This window comes from Portunus trituberculatus, chromosome 15 (assembly GCF_017591435.1).
Source record: "Portunus trituberculatus isolate SZX2019 chromosome 15, ASM1759143v1, whole genome shotgun sequence".
Classification (NCBI taxonomy): domain Eukaryota; kingdom Metazoa; phylum Arthropoda; class Malacostraca; order Decapoda; family Portunidae; genus Portunus; species Portunus trituberculatus.
In genome coordinates, this window is record NC_059269.1 from 5,628,629 (window position 1) to 5,653,628 (window position 25,000).

General features: G+C 38.0%; 1 long non-coding RNA gene across 1 annotated transcript in view; it reads left to right on the forward strand.

Annotated features, from left to right (window-relative positions):
• Positions 1 to 25,000, forward strand: part of LOC123504108 — an 87,639-nt gene that overhangs the window by 6,248 nt on the left and 56,391 nt on the right. The window contains exon 2 of the long non-coding RNA XR_006674705.1: positions 3,068 to 3,259. This is a non-coding gene — a long non-coding RNA (uncharacterized LOC123504108). The remainder of the gene's footprint in view (positions 1 to 3,067; positions 3,260 to 25,000) is intronic.

Here is a 25,000-nt window from a genome sequence, read left to right on the forward strand (position 1 = left end):
GGGAAGCTGGCTAAGGGCAACAAAAAATAAGAAAGAAAAGGCCCATTTGATTGCCAGTTCCCTAAAAGATTAAGAGAGTTAGCCAAAAATCTGGAACAAATGTCTTGAAACCTCTATAAACTTGTAAGGCATTTCTGTTAGTTTGGTAATCTTAAGCCTGTGTAGATAGAGGTATATTTCGCTTTCTATTTTGTGTAACTGCCAGGAAAGTCTAACCTCTCCCTCCTGAAGGTAAAGTTAGCCCAGTGAATTCAGGAACGCATAGGTGGATGGATGAGGCAAGCAAACCCTACATCCTTGTTTCTCCCTTCCCTCCCATCTAAGGCAGTTGAATCGTTTAATCGAGACTCCTGCTTGCAATTTGTCTTGGGTAGTTTGTCCTATACAATAGCTTGGTTAATATTCATGCTCCCATACATTCTTAAGCTGCGTCTTGTCCTGAAATATTAGCTTCGATTTCCTAGAGTACAGTAAAGCATAGTGAAATATTAATGCTCACTTTAGTTTTATTACCTTATCTTTTATTAATTCCATCCTTAGAAAAAACGCTGTGTTTTTCTTGTGGAATCTTCGTTTCATTTCCTTAGCCATTGATTCCTCGTAAAGTAAAGTACATAATAGTGGAAAATTATTACCTACGTACCATTCACTATACCTCACTATTCAAAGGTACGCTGCGGCATGTCCCGAAATCTTACCTATGTTTCTGTACCATTGACTTCGTAGTGGAAAATCATTGTATTTCTCACTCGGAGGCACGAGGCCTTTCCTGCCATGTGGTTAAACACAATTCAATTTCCACAAGTTTCCCGGCTGTCGAATAACCCACGAGGGAAGATGAGCTGGTGAGCAATGCCTGAGCCAATTGCACAGCTCAGGGATGGAACGGGTGCTCTCAGATTTATTCCCCAATACGTAGGCGTATTAGTCATGGATTCACGAGAACTTATTCACGGTGTTCATAGTGGTTAACATATGCCAGTACATTAATCACAGCGTTTATAGTGGTTAACATATACCACTACATTATAGTTACACTTTTTATTTTGTCAAAAGAAAAAAAAAATACTGGAAGAAATGGTGCCGGAATCATTGGTGTCTAACTTGGCGGAGCTAAATCGATGTCATGTTATACAATTTTTCTATTAATTGACGATTCTCTATTAGTTAAACATTTGTCACTTTTGAGGTACCATTTAAATCCCTCATTTCTTTTTTCTTGCTTTTTTTTTATCAGAATTAATCCCGTTGCAGTTTAGGAAGGTCGTATAGATACAGTTATGAACATTATATTGTTAGTTAACACGGCATAGACATTATTATACTGCATTTTCTCTCTCTTATTAGTCAACGCAACACAACATTTCGTATCTTTTGTCTCAATATCAGTGAACACACACAAAAAAAGGCTTCCTAAGTGTTTTCTTTTTGTAAATCATTACAACACATTTTTTTCTATTTTCTGTTAGCCAGTCCAGACGACACAGACACCATACTTTTCTAGGTTAGTAAACATGACATTTTTTTTTTCCATTTTCATTTTGTTAGTCCAGACATCACAGGCGCGATCCTTCTCGTTTAGTAAACACGACACATTTTTTATTATTTCTTTTTTGTTAATTTTGCTTTCCTTATGTAGAAAAAGAACACAGTGTTTTCCATTTGTATTTTGTTAGTCCTGGCAGCACAAGCACGATCCTTCTCAGCTAGTAAACACGACACATTCCTTTTTTATTTCCTTTTTGTCAGTTTTGTTTTCGTTATGTAGAAAATAACAGGGTTTTTTTATCTGTATTTTGTTACTCCAGACAGCACAGGTACTCTCTTTATCCTCATTGTCATTAAACGCGATACAATTAACAGCGTTCTCTCATTTAATTGAAGAACACATACATTCTTATCGTCTCGTAACTAACACGGATCCGCCTAATTTTTTTTCTTCTCAGAATACAGTATTTATATGATGTTTTGTAATTGATTAGCAGATGAACACCTCCACCGTGACTCGTAGGGAAGGTAAGAGCGTTTTAAGTGCTCTGCTTTAAAGCGGCGGTGTGAATATTTTAGATATCAGCTACTAACTCTCTCGGTGGATTCCTTGCCGGCGAGATCCGTTGTTTTGTTGATGTATCGATCGCGAACTGATAGATAGGGAGTTACACACGTACGTAAAGGGGTGCATCTTATATACTCTTAACTTGGTACGAGGGATATTTACGGAATTAACTTCTAGTTACATACAAGAGAGAGAGAGAGAGAGAGAGAGAGAGAGAGAGAGAGAGAGAGAGAGACCTATGTTGATAAGTAAATAGATATAATACGTAAATTAAAAGATTATAAAATGTAAAATGTCACAAATGTCAATATACAAGAAGAAAAAAAACATTATTTGTAACAATAAGAACAATAGCAACAACTACAACAAAAACAACAAAGGCAACAATAGCAATGATCTGAAGAGTTATAAATATAGTAAAGTGAATGTGCATATACATGTAAAGACCAGACATTGCATCTTAGGTCACAAGTACAGTTTAGCATGTCAGATTGCAGGCATACAGCAGCCATGCAAATACTCGTACATGAAATAAAAGACAATTTCGAAGTCGCAATTTCTTCAGTTGGGTCATTGCTAAAGTCAATCTTAGGAAAATAGAGAAAAAATAGACAAAATAAGAATATGTACACAATCGCAATATGTATTTTGTGTAAAGAATATTAACAAATGTATGAATATTGTGGGTCCGTTGAGCCCTTGTATACATTTGCATGGTGTTTTACCTAGTGCTGCAGTGTGACATTGTCAACAAAATAACATGATTCATGCTATTTTTTGCCCTTGTATCATACCATCCATGAATTGGTATATTAATGTCAACGATAAAATCAAATTATTAGTTTTTCAAATGAATTAATCTAACAGAAATAGTAATTATTGCATTGGATTTATGGCAAGCTGAATGTTGGAGGGCGTTGTACATAAATCCAAAAAAACATTGCACAGGGATGGATGTCATGTCTATTTATGGGACTTCATGATTAACGTTATGACTTGTTTTCTTTACAGTGAGTGTCAAAAGTTAGAGGAATACGTTTACTCATAAAGAAGTCGAAATGGTGTGTGCTTGTGTCATAACAAGACTGATCCTTGTGTGACTCTTGGCCAGTGTCACCACAACACTGGGACACCACGCCCTCTGTTCTCGCCCATCAATTATGCCAATACGACGATCAACCCCAAAGAGTTGAGGAAATATAAGTAAGTGATTATTTCCGAGTTATAAAAGACAGGGAGTGTTGCCTTGCTTTTTGTATCTAGAATTTCCAGTTCCTCTAATGAATCTGTATGTCATTATATTTATTTTTTTTCTGTATACTGAAAATTACTTGTTTACTTATATGTATATTCATGTATATTTATTTATTTATATGTAATACAACCATCGACATTGAAGAAGAGCGCAGGTTTTCTGAACTGACTGCGTTCAAGAAAATGTTATAGATGTGTGTGTGTGTGTGTGTGTGTGTGTGTGTGTGTGTGTGTGTGTGTGTGTGTGTGTGTGTGTGTGTGTGTGTGTGTGTGTGTGTGTGTGTGTGTGTCTGTGTGTGTGTCTGTGTGATTGTTATCGTATTGAAAACGGATTGACTGTACCCTAGAGATAGTCTGTTAGAAGGGAAGCATCAGATAGTTGGTGGAAGGACAAGATAAAGATAAAAAAAAAAAAAAAAAAAGCGGAGAATAGCTGGAGACTGCAGAGAGTACAGTGAGTTATGGCAAAGGCTTCTGGTTGTAGTCTAGAATTTTTTTTTTTATCCTTTCTTCTGCTTTATGAATGTTAGAATTTAGATATATATAACCTGATCTGCAACGCTTTAAGTACCATATGAAAGTTCCTGAGAGAGAGAGAGAGAGAGAGAGAGAGAGAGAGAGAGAGAGAGAGAGAGATGGTCTTTATTTTATTCTAGTCTGTGTTTTTTCTTCCTCTCAGTTACCTATTGTTAGTAATTGATCAAAAGTTAAGTGAGTTGATATTCTTTGGAAAGTTCACCACGTACACGCTGTACAATTGAAGCCTTTGTGTAGGACCGTGTGACCCTAACACCGCCACCATTGCCTGCCTTGTGTCTGTGTTGTGTGAGATATTTTAGCAAAGATTGGAGCCTGGTAAAATCGCGTCTCCTCCTGTCAGTTAACGCAGCCTCTTGAGAAAATGCAGTGGAGAATCTAAACGCCTGAACGGGCTTATTACTAATGAGGCAAGACAATTATTTTAGCTTAATCTCACGCATTGGAGAAATAAGAAAGATGAATTTTTCTTATGGGGGCGAAATAATTATAGTAATGATAATAATATTGATAATAATGATAATAATAATAATAAATATAATGATGACGGTAATAATAATAATAATGATGATAATAATAATAATAACCCCACAAATATACGTAAAACAGTATTATGAATCAACCTCTCTCTCTCTCTCTCTCTCTCTCTCTCTCTCTCTCTCTCTCTCTCTCTCTCTCTCTCTCTCTCTCTCTCTAACAACAAAAACCCGCACAACACCAAATTCAACTCTTACAAAATACATAGCGATCAAAAAACAAAAATTTCGAAAAATACATAAACTTCACAAGAAAAAGATACAAGGCAGATCCTGGGGGCACGAAAGAGAGAGAGAGAGAGAGAGAGAGAGAGAGAGAGGGACAGGGATGGAGGAGGAGGAAGAAGTAAGAGGAGGAGGTGGAAGAGGGCCAAAAAATGACGTCAACATTCATTCAACTTCACGTTTTCCCCGAAATTTCGTAACTTTCCACATTGGCATACTCGACTTGCTCCGGGAAGTATTGCTCCAGTTAATTTCCCTAGAGCTTAATCGCCCAGAGATGCCCGGAGGTCGGAACTTGTGATAATTGCTCGCGAGGTAATTGTGAGGCGGCGTCCAAATGGGAGTTTTTCCGAATTGTTTTTAACGGAGTTGGTCGCCTTGCCATATGTGACGCGACGACGGTACTGCTGGAAGAAAGGAGGGTTTCTTATAATATGTAATGTGTGTGTGTGTGTGTGTGTGTGTGTGTGTGTGTGTGTGTGTGTGTGTGTGTGTGTGTGTGTGTGTGTGTGTGAAGAGGAGGAAGCGGAGAAGTAGAAAAAAAATAGAGAAGGATGAGAAGATGGTCAAAGAAAGTATATGGAAATGAATAAGAAGCAGGATGAGGAGAAGGAAGAAGAAATGGAGGAGTAGGAAGAGAAGGAGAGAAAGTAAAAAAAAAACATTTCGACAACGAGAAAAAAAGAAAAGAAGTAATGATAATAGTAATATAACTAGTAGTAATTATAATACGTAGAAGCCGAACAGATATAAACACACAAGGAAAACGAAAGCTATATAAACGAGTAGTGCTTAAAAGACAGTGAAGGATGTCAACATTTAAGTAACCAAGAAGTGCACCACCAGCTGTTTAATGCGCTTGTGGAGAGAAGATCATGGGTGGCTGTGATTGAAACTACGCGATGTGCCTCTGCTGAACTTTTGCATAGTGCTCTTATCAAGGCCTTACTGTGTGTGTGTGTGTGTGTGTACGATTTATATATTCGCTGGTGTCCTCATGTGATTATGCGGTTCAGATAAACTAAGAACTATTTTCATTTAGCCTTGATTTACCTGTCTATAACATCATTGCTATATACTTTTATTCAATAAGGGGACGTGCCATTATGAAGATAATTAAACCTGCTCATGATACCCTTCCCATAAAAGGCAATAGACCCGTTTACTTGTTTATTTATCTGCTTTTATCTTACATTACTCGAAAGAAGACAGGCTAGAATTGTTATGACGTATGCTCCGATCTGATATATAAATCCTCACGTGTTGTCTGCCCTTCCTGCTTCTTACAAGAGTACGTATTTAACTCACCAGAATTACTTGTAGCGGGAAAATAAAACATAAAACAGGGTGGATGAAGAAACACGTCTTATATATAGCGGCTCAACAGCACAAGACGCTCTCCGTGCACGTCTTGTCACGGCTCAGATCTGGTAGGCAGGGAAACGGGCGAGGAATGCGAGGCGTGAGGGGTGCCAGTGTACGGCTACTTCATCATATCGGGAAAGCAGCGTGCCGTCTCCAGGCCTCGCTGACTCCTGAAATGCAGCGAGGGGGGAAAGGACCTCTCAGGAGTAAAGGTCACTGTGCTGCCATATGTTGGCTGAAGCCTGAAACTTTTATTATATTGAACGTTTTCGAGGTCAAGGAATAATCATAACTGACTCTCCCTTCGCGGGTTATTAGAGAAAAATAACAGTATCAGATTTCTATTTTCCATATAAGTATAGTCGTGTGCAATTATATATAGGTTTTCAAATATTTATAAAAAAACAGATGAATGTGTGAGAAGGGACAGCGAGGATCATTTTGTCATTCACTAGTTCTTCAGATACCTCAGGACTGCTTAACATGGAGATTCTTGAACATAATCTGTATATTTAGTCTCTTTTTCCTTTTTCTCGCCACTACACTCCATCTATCTTTATCTCTCCCATTTATCCTTTCATTTTATTTTCCCTCTCTATTCTCTGCGTCTTGGAAATACTATCTTTCTATAATACCATGTCTGTTATACGACAGAAACATAATTGTCAATATGATTTTACGATAGTTTCTTGGTGATACTTTGAATTAACACACACCCACACACACACACCCACACCCACACACACACACACACACACCCACACACACACACACACCGACACCCACACACACACCCACATCCACACCCACACACACACACACACACACACACACACACACACACACACACACACACAGGTGGATTATTTACTTGATCAGGCATTCCAATCAAGGTAAGTCGTCCCCGTAGCTGGCACCTCGACCCCCAGCGGACCGCCACAATTACTACCGTCAAACAAAATGATGGAAAGTCAATAAAAGATTTCCACATCCTCCGTCATTCCATCGAGAATAATCTGTGAAGACAAGTGATTTCCATCCGACCCGAAGGTTTTTCCCTTCTCAACCTCCTCCTCCTCCTCCTCCTCCTCCTCCTCCTCCTCCTCCTCCTCCTCCTCCTCCTCCTCCTCCTCCTCCTCCTCCTCCTCCTCCTCCTCCTCCCTCTCACGTCATTTTCTATCAACCGTCCCTGCACTATTTCTCCCTCCCTCTCTCCTTCCCTCCATCCATGCTTCTCTCTTTCCCTCCTAGGCAAAGAGGGAAAACTTTTTGACAACACCTCCCAATAGAAACTCCTCCTCCTCCTCCTCCTCCTCCTCCTCCTCCTCCTCCTCCTCCTCCTCCTCCTCCTCCTCCTTCGGTACATCACGTCACCTCTCACCTCCCTCCTCCTCTCCTCTTCCCCTTGGATCTCTCACTTCACATTATCAACTCAGTTCAAATATTGATTGCAATTTTCGCCCCGGACTGAACGCTATTTCTCATTAAAAATTAATTAGACAAACATGCCTAGTCCGTGTCGGGGGAAAAGGGAGCGGAAATCTTCGTTCGGCCTTCCTCTTTTTTCTTTTTCCTTAATCTTTTAGAATATTCGACGCGCGAGGCGAGATTCTGTTGAGTTTCGTTCAATTTAGTGTCGTGAGAAATTTATTTTAGGTATGGCTGGCTGGGGCTATTGAGGTTCTTCATTTTCTCTCTCTCTCTCTCTCTCTCTCTCTCTCTCTCTCTCTCTCTCTCTCTCTCTCTCTCTCTCTCTCTCTCTCTCTCTCTCTCATCTTGTTCCTGTCTTCATTTTCCAGCCTTTTTTCTTGATTTCGGAGTTATTTATTTATTTACCTTCTTGTTCTACTTGTTCTTGTTCTTCCTTTTCTTCTTCGCCTCCTCCTCCTCCTCCTCCTCCTCCTCCTCCTCCTCCTCCTCCTCCTCCTCCTCCTGCTTCTCTTGTCCTCTATCGCTTCTTTTCTCTTCTCCAATTGTTTCGTGTTTCATTTTCATCTATTTTTAGTAATTTTCGTTAACTTTTCCTTTTTTTGCCTCGTGCTTTCCTATTTTCTTTTTCTTTTGTTTTCTTTTTTTTTTTTTCTACGTGTCTTTTTTTGTTACGCTTTTTTTCGTGTTTGTTTTGATTGTCTGTCATTTTTTTTTCATTTGTGTTTCTTGCTTTGTTTGTATTTGTTCTCGTTTTCTTTGTTGTTCTCTTCGTATGTGTTTCTCTTTTAGTCTATTTTATTATTTTTTTTCTCTCTTTCGCAATTTCTCTCTCTTTCTTCTTTCTCATCTTCTTCATCTTCCATATTCCATTACTTGATCTGTTCCTTTACATAGTCTTCCTCCTCTTTCCTCCTCCTCCTCCTCCTCCTCCTCCTCCTCCTCCTCCTCCTCCTCCTCCTCCTCCTCCTCCTCCTCCTCCTCCTCCTCCTCCTCCTCCTCCTCCTCCTCCTCCTCCTCCACATGCTTGTTAGGCAGACATCCATAATTGTCCGTAAATGTCGAATGCATGTACTCAGAAACCAATTATTCCAGAAATTCGCTTATTAGGAACGTGCAGCTCTTCTCTCTGGAACACGTCGCCACTCTGCTACAGTCCCTTAAACCTTTGCACGATAGAACCTGGATGACGAAATGGTGAGTGTCGGGTATTAGGAGTGCTGGAGTAGCTTGTGTTCTTATTGTATTGTTTTTAGGGGATTAAGTTTCTCTGATAATTTATTCTTATTTTCTCCGGTTTTTTTTTTATCTTCCTGTCTCCTTCAGTTCATTAGAAATTCAATATAATGCAATAATTTGTGTTTTTTTTCTATATTGTTCTCTTTCCTTCACTGTTTTCCTGTTATGTAGTCTTAACCCTTTCAGTACTGAGACGCACTTTATTACGAGTTTGGGTACGATTAGACGATTTGATTTATATTAAGAAGGGTCTATGGAGGTCAGATGATTAATGGCCAAAGTCTTCACTATTTCAATCCCCACATAAGTTTCTGAAGCTGTGTAACATCACCAAATAGTAAAGATAATTAATATGAAAATGCGTCATGGTAGTGAAGGGGTGAAGTCTCTCCGCTTTTTCTCTCTTTCTTTCTCATTCAGTCCATTAGAAAGTAAGAATGATGCAATGGTTTGTATTTTTCTCTATATTGTCCTATTTGCTCCACTTTCTTTTATTATTTACTGTTATCTTTGTGCTTTTCCTTTCTTCCTTTCTCCTTTCCCTTCTCATTTATTTTTTTCTTTCTCCTTATACACCTTTTTTCGTTCCTTCCTATTCTCTATCGCATTTTTTTTCATCTTTTCTTTTCACTACCGTCTCATTTATTTATTTTTTTCCTTCTCCATACTCTGTTCCTTTTCGTTCCCTCATATTCTCTATCGCATCTTTTTTTTTTTATCTCTTTTCTTTCCACTGTCCTCTCCATTTATCTTTCTCTTCACCCATCTATCCCTCCGTTCTCTCTTCTCTATTCTCTGTATCTTGTGAGTGTTACCTTTTTTTTTTATAATACTATTTCTCTATTACACGACATAAACTAGAGGATGAGCATAATTTTCCTGTAGCTTCTAGATGATATACTGTTGAATTAATACTAAGGGGAAGGGATCTCATTGTTATGGTGCCCTTCATTAAACTAGTTGATAGGGAATAGATACCGCATCGTTACTGATTAAACTTTACTACTATTTTCTTGATTATTATTTATATAGTGGTTTGGTGTTTTGAGTTGCTGCTGTGAGAGGGGACGTGGCCAAGTAACAAGAAAGGTCGGAAAAAATGTTTCGTTGAATGTGCCAGTCCCTAAAATGGATATCCAAAATTATAATGAGAAATGTCTTGAAAATTTCTATGAGAGAGGTCAAGTTATAGGTGGAGGAAAATACAGAATCATGCAAAGGAGTTCCAGTTGATTATTAAAAAGGATGAGAGACTAAGAATATTGGTTTATTTCTTGCATAAGGGAGATGAACATAATAGCGGTGAGAGAAGGTAGAGAGTTGAGTTATAGCAAGACGGGAAAACACTTGGAAAATATGGAAATACAGTAAATGAGAAAAGGCTACGAGGTTTAAAAAAAAAAAAGACATTTCTAGGTGTCTTTCCACTCCTTTTGGAATTACTCAAGTGGCAAGGAAATGAACATGGGAATAAGAAAGTTTACCAGCGAAGTATGTAAAGCAATGGATATATTTATAATCCTCGTATTATTAAGGCGGAGAGAATAGAGACAAACATGAACAGATTCTTTGTATCAGCGACATGAGAAAACGCAGCTGTTAAGAGACATAACGTAAAAATCGCGGTGTAATACGATAAGATGTACTATTTCATTCATGAGACGAGAAAAGGGATTTGTTGAGAGGAGCAGCATTCTTTATGAGGGCAAGGATATCCGGAGCTTCGTTTGAAATATTCCAGCCATTAGCCTGTGATTATCGGATATACGTCGTTGCGATGGACCAGCTTGATAAAAAAGACATGAACACTTATTGTGGTCGAAGTCATTTCTGACACACGACCAAATATCAGACAAAGATTAAACTATTTTACCCACGGAACAAAAACGCGTCATTACCGTTTACGAACAAATCGAGCATTAAACATACATACTGCCCAGTTTTGTTACAACCTGACATCTCCTTCCCTTACAAAGAAGATGAATACGTATGACTTGCTTTACATTCCCCTAGACAAATCCTTTCTTTCTCTCATGGGTGTTCATAGTTTCGGAATATTCATAGGTACCTCTCATAATAAGATCAGCGGAATCCTTACAATTGCTACATATTCAGTGGAAGCAAATGGTGACATTAAAGAATACTGGAATTGACATGTAGTAAGTGTAGCTGCATCTCATTGTATTCTTTTTCAAGTGGGATTTTTTTTATGTAATTTCAACGATAAGTGTTCATTGGAGGTCAGTTAAATGTTAGCAGTCACTTGGTCTGCTTTGTGATAGATAATTTACTGGATATTATGGGGTTATTCTCTCTCTCTCTCTCTCTCTCTCTCTCTCTCTCTCTCTCTCTCTCTCTCTCTCTCTCTCTCTCTCTCTCTCTCTCTCTCTCTCTCTCTCTCTCAACACTTTCGTTACTTTAATTCCTTGTTTACACTTGTGATTTCATTTCAGACTTGCATTTCACTTTATCTCACACTCTTGTCTATATATATTTCCTCCTCCTCCTCCTCCTCCTCCTCCTCCTCCTCCTCCTCCTCCTCCTCCTCCTCCCCTCTTCACGTGCCGTCTCTCCGTCTCTTCTCCTCTTTGTTAGAAAATAAGTAAAGAAAGACGACGGTAATGCAAGAGGAGAATGATGAGGGTGGCGCTGCTGTAATCAGGTCCCGTAATGATCGCGAGGCAGCAGAGTCCTGTTAACTACTTGGGAGAGAGAGAGAGAGAGAGAGAGAGAGAGAGAGAGAGAGAGAGAGAGAGAGAGAGAGAGAGAGAGACTTGGTAATATAAAGTAAAAGTAAGGAAAAAGTGGGTGTTTGGCTGTACTGTGTGTGTGTGTGTGTGTGTGTGTGTGTGTGTGTGTGTGTGTGTGTGTGTGTGTGTGTGTGTGTGTGTGTGCGTGTGCGCGTGTGGGCGCGGAGAAGGAGAATAAAGTGTGTTGTACAGGTGAATTAAGGTTGTTTTGTTTTCTTTTCACACACACACACACACACACACACACACACACACACACACACACACACACACACACACACACACACACACACACACACACACACACACACACACACACGGTCTGTCGTTCATTACAGCATTGCTCTCCCTATTTCTTTGTGTAAACGAAGAAAAGAAAAGAAAATCGACACGTAGCATTAAACTCCACTTAAAACTAAACACATGCAAAGAGAGACAGAGAGACAGGGAGAGACAGAGACTTACATCGCTTTAAAAATATGAGTAGTGTTTTTTTGATAATAACTTTTCCATTAGCTTCGCCCCTTCCTTCATAATGACGCGAAGTGAAAATACGCAACTCGGGGCCCTTGACTTCGCGAACCAGAGTGTGATACTCCTTTGATTACTGTGGGGTCACCTTCTCTCTTTTTTTTTTTTCTTTTTAAGGGGAGAATGGGAAGGTTAGTATTAATGTCAAAGCAATTTCTTTTGTTACGGTGAGTGATGACAAAGAGAGAGAGAGAGAGAGAGAGAGAGAGAGAGAGAGAGAGAGTGTATTGACCCTTTCATTGTGATATCCAACAATTCACGGCAATAGAGACAATATATGTATTCTTTTAAATATCTAGAAGAAAGAGAGGATTAAAAAAAAAAAGAATAGATTTAGCAATTTCTAGTCAGTATAATGTTTGGAAGTGGGAGTGAAACGTAAGTAATGTTCCAGGGTAGTTGATTATTAAAGGTTAAATGAAGCGAATAGCAGTGGATGAATTAAGCCATCGCAAAAGCTGACAAGATAATGAAAGCTAAATAGACAGAAAGGGAGACAAATTCTACAGACTAGCAAGAAGGAAGATAGACAAATAGAAAGCCAGGAAGAGGCAGGTTAATTACGAATAGACATGAACACTGCCTAGTTTGGAGTCTTGTCTTCACCGTAACGCTTCGACGGAGATTACAGTTGATTACTATTTTTCTTTCTTGAAGCATTGCGGCAAGGGACACCAGGTACTGAAGTCGCAATGGGAACAGAATAAGAATAGAAAATAAAACACTATAAAACAAAATACACTTGAAAAAGATAAGCTTAGAACGTCGCTTAGTTGCTTTTTCATTACTTTTGAGGTCATATTTCCCTTGCCTTGGATATTTTTGCTGGTGTTGGACTTCTCTAGGGACAAATATTTCGTTCTCTTAATGAGGCCTTCACTTCTCAGTCTGTTTTGATACCTCTGTGCTATGAGAAAGAAACACTGCATTGTGGTTTGATTATTTCAGGTTAATGTTGAAATAAATGAGGAAGGAAATGCCTGGAGAGGAAAATACCTAGAGAAAGATGATGTCCGTGAGGAGAGAGGAAATAGTTCTACGAGTAATGTTTAGAAGAGAATAGAGCTTGTGTGAAATGTTTTGTTCATCCCAACGCCAATCAGTTTAATTTCCAATTGTTTGTTATTTTCTTTTTATACAAGGAGGATACTAACTATAGACAAGAAAATGAGATACCACTCACTAAAGAAAAGGACATTTACTTATTAATTCATATGTCAGAAATGTAAAAAAGTGCCTTTTTAAATTCCCCTTGCCAATTGGGTACTGATAAACAAAAGTCTGTGTAAAGTGTCTGTTTCGGATTGTAGTAGTTTTGCATTAGGTATGTCTTAAGCAACGATTACCAGGTCAAGGGTTTTCTTCTCAAGAGACACTCAGAACAACGTGAATGTGGCGAATATGGCCACGCGTCATGCTATATTTAGTTGTCTGTTCTCATTTAGTTGTTGGCATTTTCCTGATATGAATTGACATGGCTATGGTATTTATTATAGTGTGTGATAGGACAAAGAGGAAAAAAGAAATAACACAACGGTACCAGATAACAGCAGGCCTACTAGCTGAAAACGATGTTACATATGCGAATCAACCACTCCATTCTATAGATCTTCGATACAAAGGCGAGAGCAGAAGAGAAAAACGAGGTCTCTTCCTATTCCAGCCAGCACTCAGCCTTGCTGCCTACCGGGAAAGCTGATAACGAAGGTGCGGGAAGTATAGAGTAGAAGTGGGACAGGATATGTGCTCTTTGTACTATGGATGGTAATGAAGTTGTTCGATGGTTATGTATATGTACGGATACAAAGAATAAACAACAACTAGAGAGGGAATAGTGACACTGCTTTGAACTGATGCCCAAGTATGTATGTAGAAACTACATATTTGTCTTTGTATATGTACCAACTTATTTTTGCCATTCGGTGCAAAATTCACTCCGGCATATGGAAACGGACCAAATACAGACATGGGGGTCAACACAATAATCTCATGTTATTGTGAGAAAATTAAACGTTTACATATAGATATCAGTTAAGCCTCATAGTAATAAAGCCTCATAGTAATAAAAATAAGAAAAACTGTTATCTTATACAGTCTATAGTAATTATATCGCAATTCACCTTTCATAACTATAAAAGAAAACAAGAACGTAAAAATTTATTATATAAAGTATTTTCTTTTAAGATTCTGCATGATTAAATCATAGAAAAATAGAACAATAATTCTTGCATGAAAAGCATATATCAATAAAGGCACAATTCTAAAAAGTTTAATTATGGATGTTATATCAAAGTTATATTTTGATTTACTTCCTAGATATAACTTTATGTATTGTCCCTAAAAGAAATTTATCATAAGTTCAGTTTCCCTTAATCGTATCTATCCCTCATATTTTTTCCTCTTTCTTTACCTTTATTGCCTTCTTCATTGCAGCAACAATATTAGATTTATCATCAACTTACCAACACTTAACGCGTCACCTTTGTCCTCTATATTTCTGAGTGGTGAGAACAGGAGCTGGTGTTCTTTATTATTTCCTGAGAGTTAATTTCCCTTTCATTCTAGTGATATAAACACACACACACACACACACACACACACACACACACACACACACACACACACACACACACACACACACACACACACACACACACACACACGTCATCACACAGGCAGGTCCCCCTCTTGTCACCCCACGCCCGGGCACTCATGGGTGTAAACTAAGAGACAATCAAATTTTAACAGGTGTGTGGTTCTTGCTTTGAAGTGTGGCGGGGAGCAGGTGGGTTTTGGGCGGGCCGAGCGAGGGCAGCGGCTAGCAGGGCTCCGCGAACAACACATTCACAATAAAGGGAGGGTGTTGCCAGAATTTTTGTTTTTATGTGTTACTTTCCTTCACCACCACCACCAGTACTATCATTCCCCCTTGAGCAGACTGTGTGTGTGTGTGTGTGTGTGTGTGTGTGTGTGTGTGTGTGTGTGTGTGTGTGTGTGTAGTTATTTCTCGTCATACAGATATTTAATTTCATAATGCGGCGGTATGTTATCTTATTTAATCAGTCAGTTAATCAGTCAATCACTTCTTCAATCTCGTAATCAAAACTCAGACTTTGTTTTTATTATCATCATCATTGTTTCCATTCCTCTACATGTCCTTATTCATGCGCATATTTTCTAATTCAAGCTTATACCTCTATTCACATATGATAATTCGTCTTTTTATTAATTTACCCGTTAATTGTTTGATGGAACAAATGTAAGTAGTATGCACATTTTTTTCTGTTTCTGTCAAGAAAATAATGATAATGAAGTAAATACATTTCAATCCTTACTGACAATTCATCTCAGGTTTCTTGGTAAAGATGTGTAGGTGTATGGAGTGATTAGAAAGGAAACTTAATTTTTTTCCTCCTACGTTAATGCAACCGATGGAAGCCTGTTCTCTCTCTCTCTCTCTCTCTCTCTCTCTCTCTCTCTCTCTCTCTCTCTCTCTCTCTCTCTCTCTCTCTCTCTCTCTTTTGCTATGTGCCTGTGTTTTTGTGGTTTGTTAGTAAAAAAAATATACAGTTTATTTTGTTACAAACGGTGCGGTTTCTTGTTTTCTTTCCACTAAAAGCGAAGCATCTGATGTGTTTGCTTGTCTTTTTTTTTTTTTTTTTTTACTATCCTCTCCATTTCCTTTCCTTTCATCACCTTTTGTCTTGATAGGCTCGCCAAAATTAACCTGATGAAGAAAGTTGTCATTGTATTATTGCTTAATGATTTTCATTTTTGGAAATACCTATAGCTGTGCAGATTTCTACCCGTGTGTGTGTGTGTGTGTGTGTGTGTGTGTGTGTGTGTGTGTGTAGTCATATGATTGTAGTCTTTTTACAACTGCAGTAACTCATGATAGCGTTACTGTGTTTTATTGTAAGAAATTCAGTTGATGTTACCTTTAATTGTATTGTTCCGATCTCCCTTAAATATTTCCGTATCGAAGAGTTTACGACAAAGAATGTATCTTTTCTGAGAGCTCTCCCAATAGTATTTATAATGTTCGCGTTCTGACTTTCTTTACGTCATTTCAATGCGCTCTGTATTAGTGAAATTAGCAGTGATATTAGTAAATTTGCAGACGTATATTTACCTAACTCAACCTAAGCATACCTAGGTAGATTAATTAGGTCAGATTCGGATGCCATTTCATTACAGGCAAATTTTCATAGGATGAAAGATTAGACAGATATATGGCAAATGCAGTTCAGTATTAACAAGTGCAGGGTACTGAGTGTAGGTAGAGATAATCCACACAATAGATACACGATAACGAGGCAACAGAAAGTTTCAAGTATAGTCATAGTCATCTCCGATCTCAGTCAAAGGAAACAATATATTGAGGACAGGAATATTGCGAATAGGGTACTAAGAATTATTTTTAGTAGTGTTAAAAGCAGAAGACCTGAAGTAGTACTAAAATAATACTTGGCGCTGGTCAGGCCACATCTTGACTATGTAGTGCAATTTTGGTTCCCACATTATAGATAGGATATATCTCTATTGGAGTCAGTGCAAAAGAGGATGTCTAAAAAGATACAGGGGATGAGAGATATTTCCTATGAAGCGAGACTGAAGAAACGCTATCTGCATTCTTTAGAGCAGGGGTTCTCAATCTGGGGTTCACAAACCCCCAAGGGTTCACAAGAAGATTTCCAGTGGTACTTAGATGGCTGATTTAATGATACATCCTTTGCAGAATACCTTTGCCTATTGAGTTAGTGTCAGTCACTAAATTAACATTATTTTCGATGTCAAATTACTCAGAGGGTTCTTAACGAGAAAAAGGTTGAGAACCCTGATCTATATGCATAAACATTTCCTATAACTCAGCCTACACCAATGAAAGATCCAAACACCCCAATTGGCAGCGTCCTTTTCCAGAAAATAAAGAACACCTCATTGCAAAATTACTTTCTGAAAAAATGTAGTATAGAAGAGAATAAAGAAATAATATATAATTTTTGGAAAATAAGAGAACATAAAGTAAAAAGTTTAAATAATAATTAATTACGACTACAGACCCAGACAAAACCAAAACCAAAACACATCAGGAAGTGCCGATATCCAGGCTACACTTCCGCCTATCAACTGAACCGAACTGAATACCATGTTCAGGCTATGACAAGACAGAGCTTAGGAACACAGTGATGAAAACACTATAGCACCCTCGGACTATTTCTGTTTCGGCCGCTAATTTTCTATTTTGTCTCATAAAGAAAACCGAACAAATATTGCTCTACTCATTGCTTGTGAAGAATTAACCTGTGCAGAAGAGAGGTGACATTTATGTTAAGGTTTCGTACTGTATTTAAGTCTCTAGAAACGAAAGATCTTGGTACACCAGACAATTATGTTTTGCTCTATATATATGATGTTAGTCGTATAAACTCAAGTAACTATAAAGAAATACCATGGTAGAATAAGAACAGAAAAATACTGGAAGGAGTAAAAGCATGGTAAATCAATAGATACATCGTAATACAGTGTTTAGAGACGACTACTCTGTACCGCGAGACGATGCTGACCCACTCTTGAATTAAACCAACATGCGAACACTGAAAATGTGACAATTTGAGTTCTCTCCTATTGATATTAATCAAAGTATTACGATCTATTCACAATAGTAATATATTATACTCAGACGGAACACGGGCCTGATGTGTTTGAGATGTGGCATTTTGTTATAGTATATTTCGCACTATATAGCGACTGTTTAGGACCGAAAAACTATAGCTTCAGGTAGATATACAATAATGTTATCTATCGATTTTCAGTCTTAAAGTAGGGGAAGATAACAAATATTGATGCATTTCTTTTATAGTCCTCCTTGCTTCTCGAAAAGGTGCACGAACTTAGAAAAGGTTGAAGAACACTAAACTAAACCCCCGAGAGAAAAAAAATGCAGTAAAAGAGATAAGATAAAAATGACCAACATCTCTATTGTTACGGAGGCTAAGAATAATACCAATATATATATATATATATATATATATATATATATATATATATATATATATATATATATATATATATATATATATATATATATATATATATATATATATATATATATATATATATATATATATATATATATACACATACTCTCCATCCATACCAGGGTTTCTCAACTGGGTTCCCCGGAACCCTAAGATTCCGCAAAAGGTCCCTAAGGGTTCCGCAAAAACGAGTGAGATAGCTACTGCACTTTTGACATTTTATTTAATTCCTTATACGTAATATAACTAAACACGCACAATATATTATTGGCTATTGTAATATTATTGTATAGACATCATCACATCTGACCTTTTATGTTATTAAAAATATAATCATTGGGAATATATTTAGTGATGTGATGATATTTGTCACGTGAAATACGATGAAAATGAAATGAGAAATATATGGTATATAATTTTGTTTTGCGCAGGAGTTCCTTGAGACATGTAATTTATTTCAAGGGTTACGCAAGGGTAAAAATGTTGAGAAACGCTGATCTATACTCTCAACACCTACCTATACGGTTAATCTTTAGCATTTTAGCAGTTATAAATTATAGTTAAAGTTTCAATGTTAAATAATAGAAAATAATCTATTTATTATCTTGCGTAGTTTAAATTGTTGTCTGTATGTGAATTAAAGTCATTCTCTTTGTATTATTATATATGAGAACCAAAACACGCGTTGCAATGTTTGGGCGTGTGGAGTGGAATAGATTATTATTATTTTTATTTTACTTGCGTGTTATTTACTCTTTATGTGGGCTGTTTTATATGCGTGTTTCTTTTTCTCTAGACTTTAAGTACATAGTGAATCATGATTGTGCTCACATTACTGTTTACTGATCTCATTTCCTGTGTGTGTGTGTGTGCATTAGGTAGCCGGTCTGTCAGCTATAAGTATAATTCAGTTCGTCACACTCTCTCTCTCTCTCTCTCTCTCTCTCTCTCTCTCTCTCTCTCTCTCTCTCTCTCTCTCTCTCTCTCTCTCTCTCTCTCTCTCTCTCTCTCTCTCTCTCTCTCTCTCTCTCTCTCTCCTGCTTCCCTCCCACCCACCGCCTCCTGCCTTCACCCTCCCTTCACAAAACTCATCCCACCTTCCACTGCCGCCCCTCCCACTAGCGTCTCTACACTCGGTGATTGGCTGGGTTGGTAATCTGCTAATGGACGCTTGGTAAGAAGAATAGAGGCGCAGCTTCTTAATGCTCAATTTGTCTTCATTATAACCTTCACTCCTCTTCGTAAAAGATTAACATAGATTATAGATGAATATGTATGCAAGAAAAATATATATGTGTGTGTGGAGAGAAATATATGAAGTAAACAAGTAAGTAGATAAGGGAATATATGTGTGTGTGTTTGGTAAGGGGTTTTCTGCAAACACACACACGCACGCACACGCACACACACACGTGCGCACACACACACATACACATAATAAATAAATAAATAAATAAGAAAAAAATACCACACTATTATCTTGGGAATTTAGGAAGAGCTGTACTGAGGCAAGGAACTCCGGACCAGTCATTGAAAGAGTAAAGGGAAAGCATCAGACGAAACTTCATAATAAACTTGTAAAAGCAAATACCAAAGAGACTTTAATCGATCTCATTTATAAGCATGTATGATGAGAAGACTACTATATTACAGAAAGAAAACAAACACTTTTGATCACTTGGCGACAACGGAAGCTGTGTTCTTTGACCTCACAAGTTCTGCATGAGTGGTCGTTGATAATGTGCATTTGGGCTTCATCATACAGTATGTTGACGTGTTTCATGCTGCATTTCAGCGTCTACGCTATTTCTGTGCTTACTTCACATCGACTATTATGTGCATGTTCCTGCCTTGCCGCGTAAAGTAATTCAGCAAAATGTGTTCTCGATGCATGGCGTACTGCTTCCGCTGCCTCCGAACTTACGTAGTCCGTACTGCAGTGTTTTATCTCGGGCTCACAAGTTCAAACCCATCGAATACAGCAATAGTGTATCTTGTAATTGCAGCTTACGTTTAAATATAAGTATAAAAGAATAAAGTAAAAATACAAAGAGAATTACAATGGTAAAAATTCACACTATCATAAGTGGGTATGCTGACAGAGTATTGTTGAGGGATGGCTTTACTTGGGAAATATATAGGGATTCCAGTATTCTTAAACTGTGTCTATTACAGGTGGCGAGGATACGGAAATGACTGAGATTGGGTTGAACCTTACATGAGAGGCAGTGGTCCCGTATCGCGGAAAATGGGGCGTTGTGTAGCGGGCGCCCTGTTCTGGCAGACTGGCCTAAATGCTCGCTGGCTCGGTTTATAAGTGAGCGCAAGGTGCTACCCACATACTCAGCCTGGCAGCTGGGACAAGTGAAACAATAAACAGCCGACGAGCGTAAGGCAGTTGGCAGAGTGTCCTTAAAGAGGAAAAAAACTACCTATACATAGACTATTTGTAGACACAATACGAAAATGTTTATCAGGATAATATTTTGTAAGTTTTTCATATAGACCCTTTCTAATTTCTTGGAAACCTCACCTAAAAATGGAATACGTAAATAGATTGTTTCTTTGGCAACAGTGGTAATTGGATGTTTAAGAAGGTATTTACTTTGGAGAAAGTTATTCAGAGTTTTCTCAAACAGGTTGGTGGTGAAGCCATTGTTATAGAAAAATCCTTTAGGAAAGTAACTTCATTATGGAAATTTAGGTAAGAAGAAGACAGAGCAAAGGCACGGTGTAAGAGGGTACGGACTGAATTGATTTTGAACCGGAAACTGCAAAAGCTGAAAAACTAATACCGAGGCCAGAAAATGTAGGTTTACGATAAATAGAGGTGGAAAGTCTACCATTGATTTTTGTGATGTTTAGGTCAAGGAAGGGGATTTGTGAGTCTATTTCAGATTCCATAGTGAACTTGATATTGTCATGTTGTGAGTTAAGGTAATGTAGGAAATGGTCTGCATGTGATGCTTCCTTAAAAAACACCAACGTATCATCAACATATCGTATATATGACATAGGTTTGAAAGCGATAGGACAATCATCGAGCCAGTTTCGTTCGTGGTAACAAAGGAAGATGTTAGCGAAGGTGGGTCCGAGTGGTGAGCCCATCGCCACGCCGTCTGTTTGTTTATATAATTCATTGTTAAACACAAATAGATTATCCTTAACACAAACACGTAGTAGATTCGTAAATAGGGATTTTGTCATATTTTTAAAAATGTCCAGACCTGAGAATACAGAGTTTACAGATATATCTATTGTCTCATCCAGTGGAATGTTAGTAAAAAGTGACTGAACATCATAGCTAACCATAAAACACGATTCTGGTAGTCTGTAGTTCGAAAGGGATTGAGAGAGTTCATGAGAATCCTCGCCACCTGTAATAGACACAGTTTAAGAATACTGGAATCCCTATATATTTCCCAAGTAAAGCCATCCCTCAACAATACTCTGTCAGCATACCCACTTATGATAGTGTGAATTTTTACCATTGTAATTCTCTTTGTATTTTTACTTTATTCTTTTATACTTATATTTGTTTTATCGTTTTATTTTATATATACATACCTACATACACACACACACACACACACACACACACACACACACACACACACACACACACACACACACACACACACACACACACACACACACACACACACACACACACACACACACATACATATGCATTTTGAAAAAAGGAAATAAGGGCTGTTTGAGGAGTTGCTTGTTATGACCATCATTACCGTGCTCTTAGTGTGGTTGTGTGTTGTCACGATGAAATGTGAATAGTAAGGCAAATGATTCCCCTCACTGTGCAACGTGATGGTGTCATTAATTTGCGAAATGACGTATTGACATTTCCAGTGTAATTGCCATTTTTGCCGCACGGATCTGATTCCTTTAATCCTCTGTGCACTTGTGGCCTTTGTTGTAACCACGCATTCCTTCTCGATATTCTTGTTTATTTTTCAAAGCATGTACTGCCTCTTTGTTTAGTTTGTTTAGTCCATAGGGGAAGTTCCATTTAAAACTAAGTCTTCTTAACGTAGTTTTCAACTAGTGAATTGGTACAGGCGTTCTTATTTATTGTTTTCATACTTGGAACACTGATTCGTCTACGGATCTCAGTTGCCCGAAATAATTTGGAACCCTTTTGTATTGAACTTTTATGGAGCGGTAACTAAGCGCATTCAAGGCAAGATGTTTCTTTTCGGCATGTAAAACTGATAATAAACGCAAATGATAAAAAGAAAAAAATAGATACATATTCAGAAATATTATTAGGATAACGATACATATAACCTCATCCTTTCTCAATATTTGGAAATCTTAAAAAATGCGCAGATGATGAAATTAGCCAAGATGAATGCCCTGTGCAAGAGTCATTGGAGGCGTGGTGCGGTTTACTGTTATGGGAATATTTACGTAAATGTCTTTATAGACTCACATTTTCCGAATATCAATATTGTTTTCATATTGAATTTATTTTAAGGCATAGCATAAAGCAAGGTTTAAATGATGAAGTACTTTGAAATATATATAAACATATTTGGGGAGTAAGGGAGACAGAGGACTTGAGTCTTAAATCTTCTTAGGCTTCTGTGATTATAGATGGCAAACATTAGATAAGAGATTGTACTTATACTGTGATGGTCCGGAACAGGGAGACACGCTGTTGATCTCTATCTGATATACATTGCAAGTGTTACACATCGTGCTAGCAACCGTAAAGAGAAGGCAAGACAGAAGTGTAGAAGAAAGAACCAGATAAGTTTTGCTGCATCGTCCATAGATAGAGGAAAAGAGCAGAAAGTTTGAAAAACTTCGAGGGAAGTGTTTTGTCTTACAGAAAAATCATGGAGGCTGAGGACGAAGCGTCGCAAATAATGAGGGACAACAAGACATCACTGGCTTCCTTTCTTCCCTACGTATCCTGTAGGCTCGTCCTTCATCCAATCCCTTCACCCGGTAGAGAGTCTTCAAGAACCGCGGGAGAAGAATGAGGTGTAGTAAGGTTCATGTCGTCCATTTAACCCTCCTGGGCCACGCTGTCGACCTTCCCATTTTCCCGTATTAATCATTCACGGCTCAGCATCCACTTAAAACACCAGCCTTTTATCCGATCAGCTGTCCAGGGGAAGCCGCTCTTCTATAATATTTTCCTTCGTGGTTTACGGCCTGAGGGAAGAAGGCCACATGCTGTCTAATAGAACGCCATTCAAATAGTCTGCTGGAGATAGTGTCTTAGGAATGCATGTGAAGATTCTCTCACTCTCTCTACTCCACACTTACACATACTATAGAAAGTTGACCTAAATGTAAGACCTGGCCATGCTGTATTAAAAATAGAAAAAAAGTAGTCCTCTATATTATCTTGGGAATGTATGTGAAGAATTATCTCGCGCTCTCTACTCCTGACTTACACAGACACATATGATCAACGTGCCACAGAAAGTTGTCCAAAATGCAACACCTGGCCATGCCTATTGAAAAGTAGAAAAAAAAAAGTAGTCTTCTATAGTGTCTTGGGAACGCATGTGAAGAATTATCTCTCACTCTCTCTCCTCGACACCTACACATATGATCAACATGCACACAAAGTTGACCAAAATGCAAAACCTGGCCAGGCTCCATTAAAAAAGTAAAAGAAAAAATAATAAAACAAGTATTATTCTATGGCGTTTTGGGAATGCATGTGAGAAATTCTCTCTCAATCTCTACCCAACACTTACACAGTCACGTACGATCGATATCCCACAAAAGGTTGTCTAAAATGCAAAAGCTGATCATGCTGTATTAAAAGTAAAAAAGAAAGTAGTATTCTAAATCTGTCCATGCCGTGGCTGAGTGTGGTAAAAGCCCTCAGCCTTACTATAAGTTGGGGCAAAGCATTCATTAACTGGTCGTCGCGAGGGGCAAGTTTGGAGAGGGACTCGAGTGGGTCGGGTGATTGTGGGTTGTTAGCGTGCAGGGAGGAAGGTGTAGCTGGGGAGCGACGGCAAGGGAACACGGCTAAAGAAAAAAAAGGATAAAACATGTGAGGACGAGGCAGTCAGGAAGCCACAGTGAGAAATCCAGGACTAGGGAACGACTAGGATGAATGTTTTCAGGATATTGAATATGAATAGTATTTATTTATCTCTTTATTTTCGATGCTTGAGATTAATGCATATTTTCGGTAATGTACGGAAATAAAACTATGCACTTGAAAATGAGGAACCAAAGACTAAGATTGAGTTATTTTAGTGATAGATTATAAGAATTGGAATTTATGCATATTTTCGGTAATGTACTTAAATAAACCTATGCATGATAATATGAGGAACCAAAAACTAAGATTATTTTGGTGATAGCTTGTAAAAAGAAAAAGAATAGCGTTCGATTTTTGTATTCTATTTTTTTTCCTTTCTTAAGAGTAACAACCTGACATATCTTTGTTCTATAGATACAGTTTTCTCTTTCATGGTATTCCTTCACACTAGAAAAGAACTGACAATAAACATGTAAATAAAATCTCTTAATACTGAATTACTGAAACTGGAATGCGCACGATAAAATTAAGAAATGCATGTAAACCTTCAGTACAAACGAACATGAATTTAAACATTACAAATAATAAGCAAAACATTCATATCAACATTTTTCCTTGAACGTGAAGGTAAGTGATTTTTGTTTTGCTTTCTATGACTGTTGATGAAAAAACGGAGGATTAAGAAGAATAAGAAACAATTGAAGGTAGAACAGGAATGCTGGGTGGCTGAGAAAAAAAATAGTAGACCGAGGAGAAAGAATAAATTTAAGAGAGAGAGAGAGAGAGAGAGAGAGAGAGAGAGAGAGAGAGAGAGAGAGAGAGAGAGAGAGAGAGAGAGAGAGAGAGAGAGAGAGAGAGACAGACAGACAGATAGACAGACACAGATAGACAGACACAGATAGACACACACACACACACACACACACACACACACACACACACACACACACACACACACACGTAAGGTTAAACCCCCCTGGAGGACGCAGAGACATAATTAC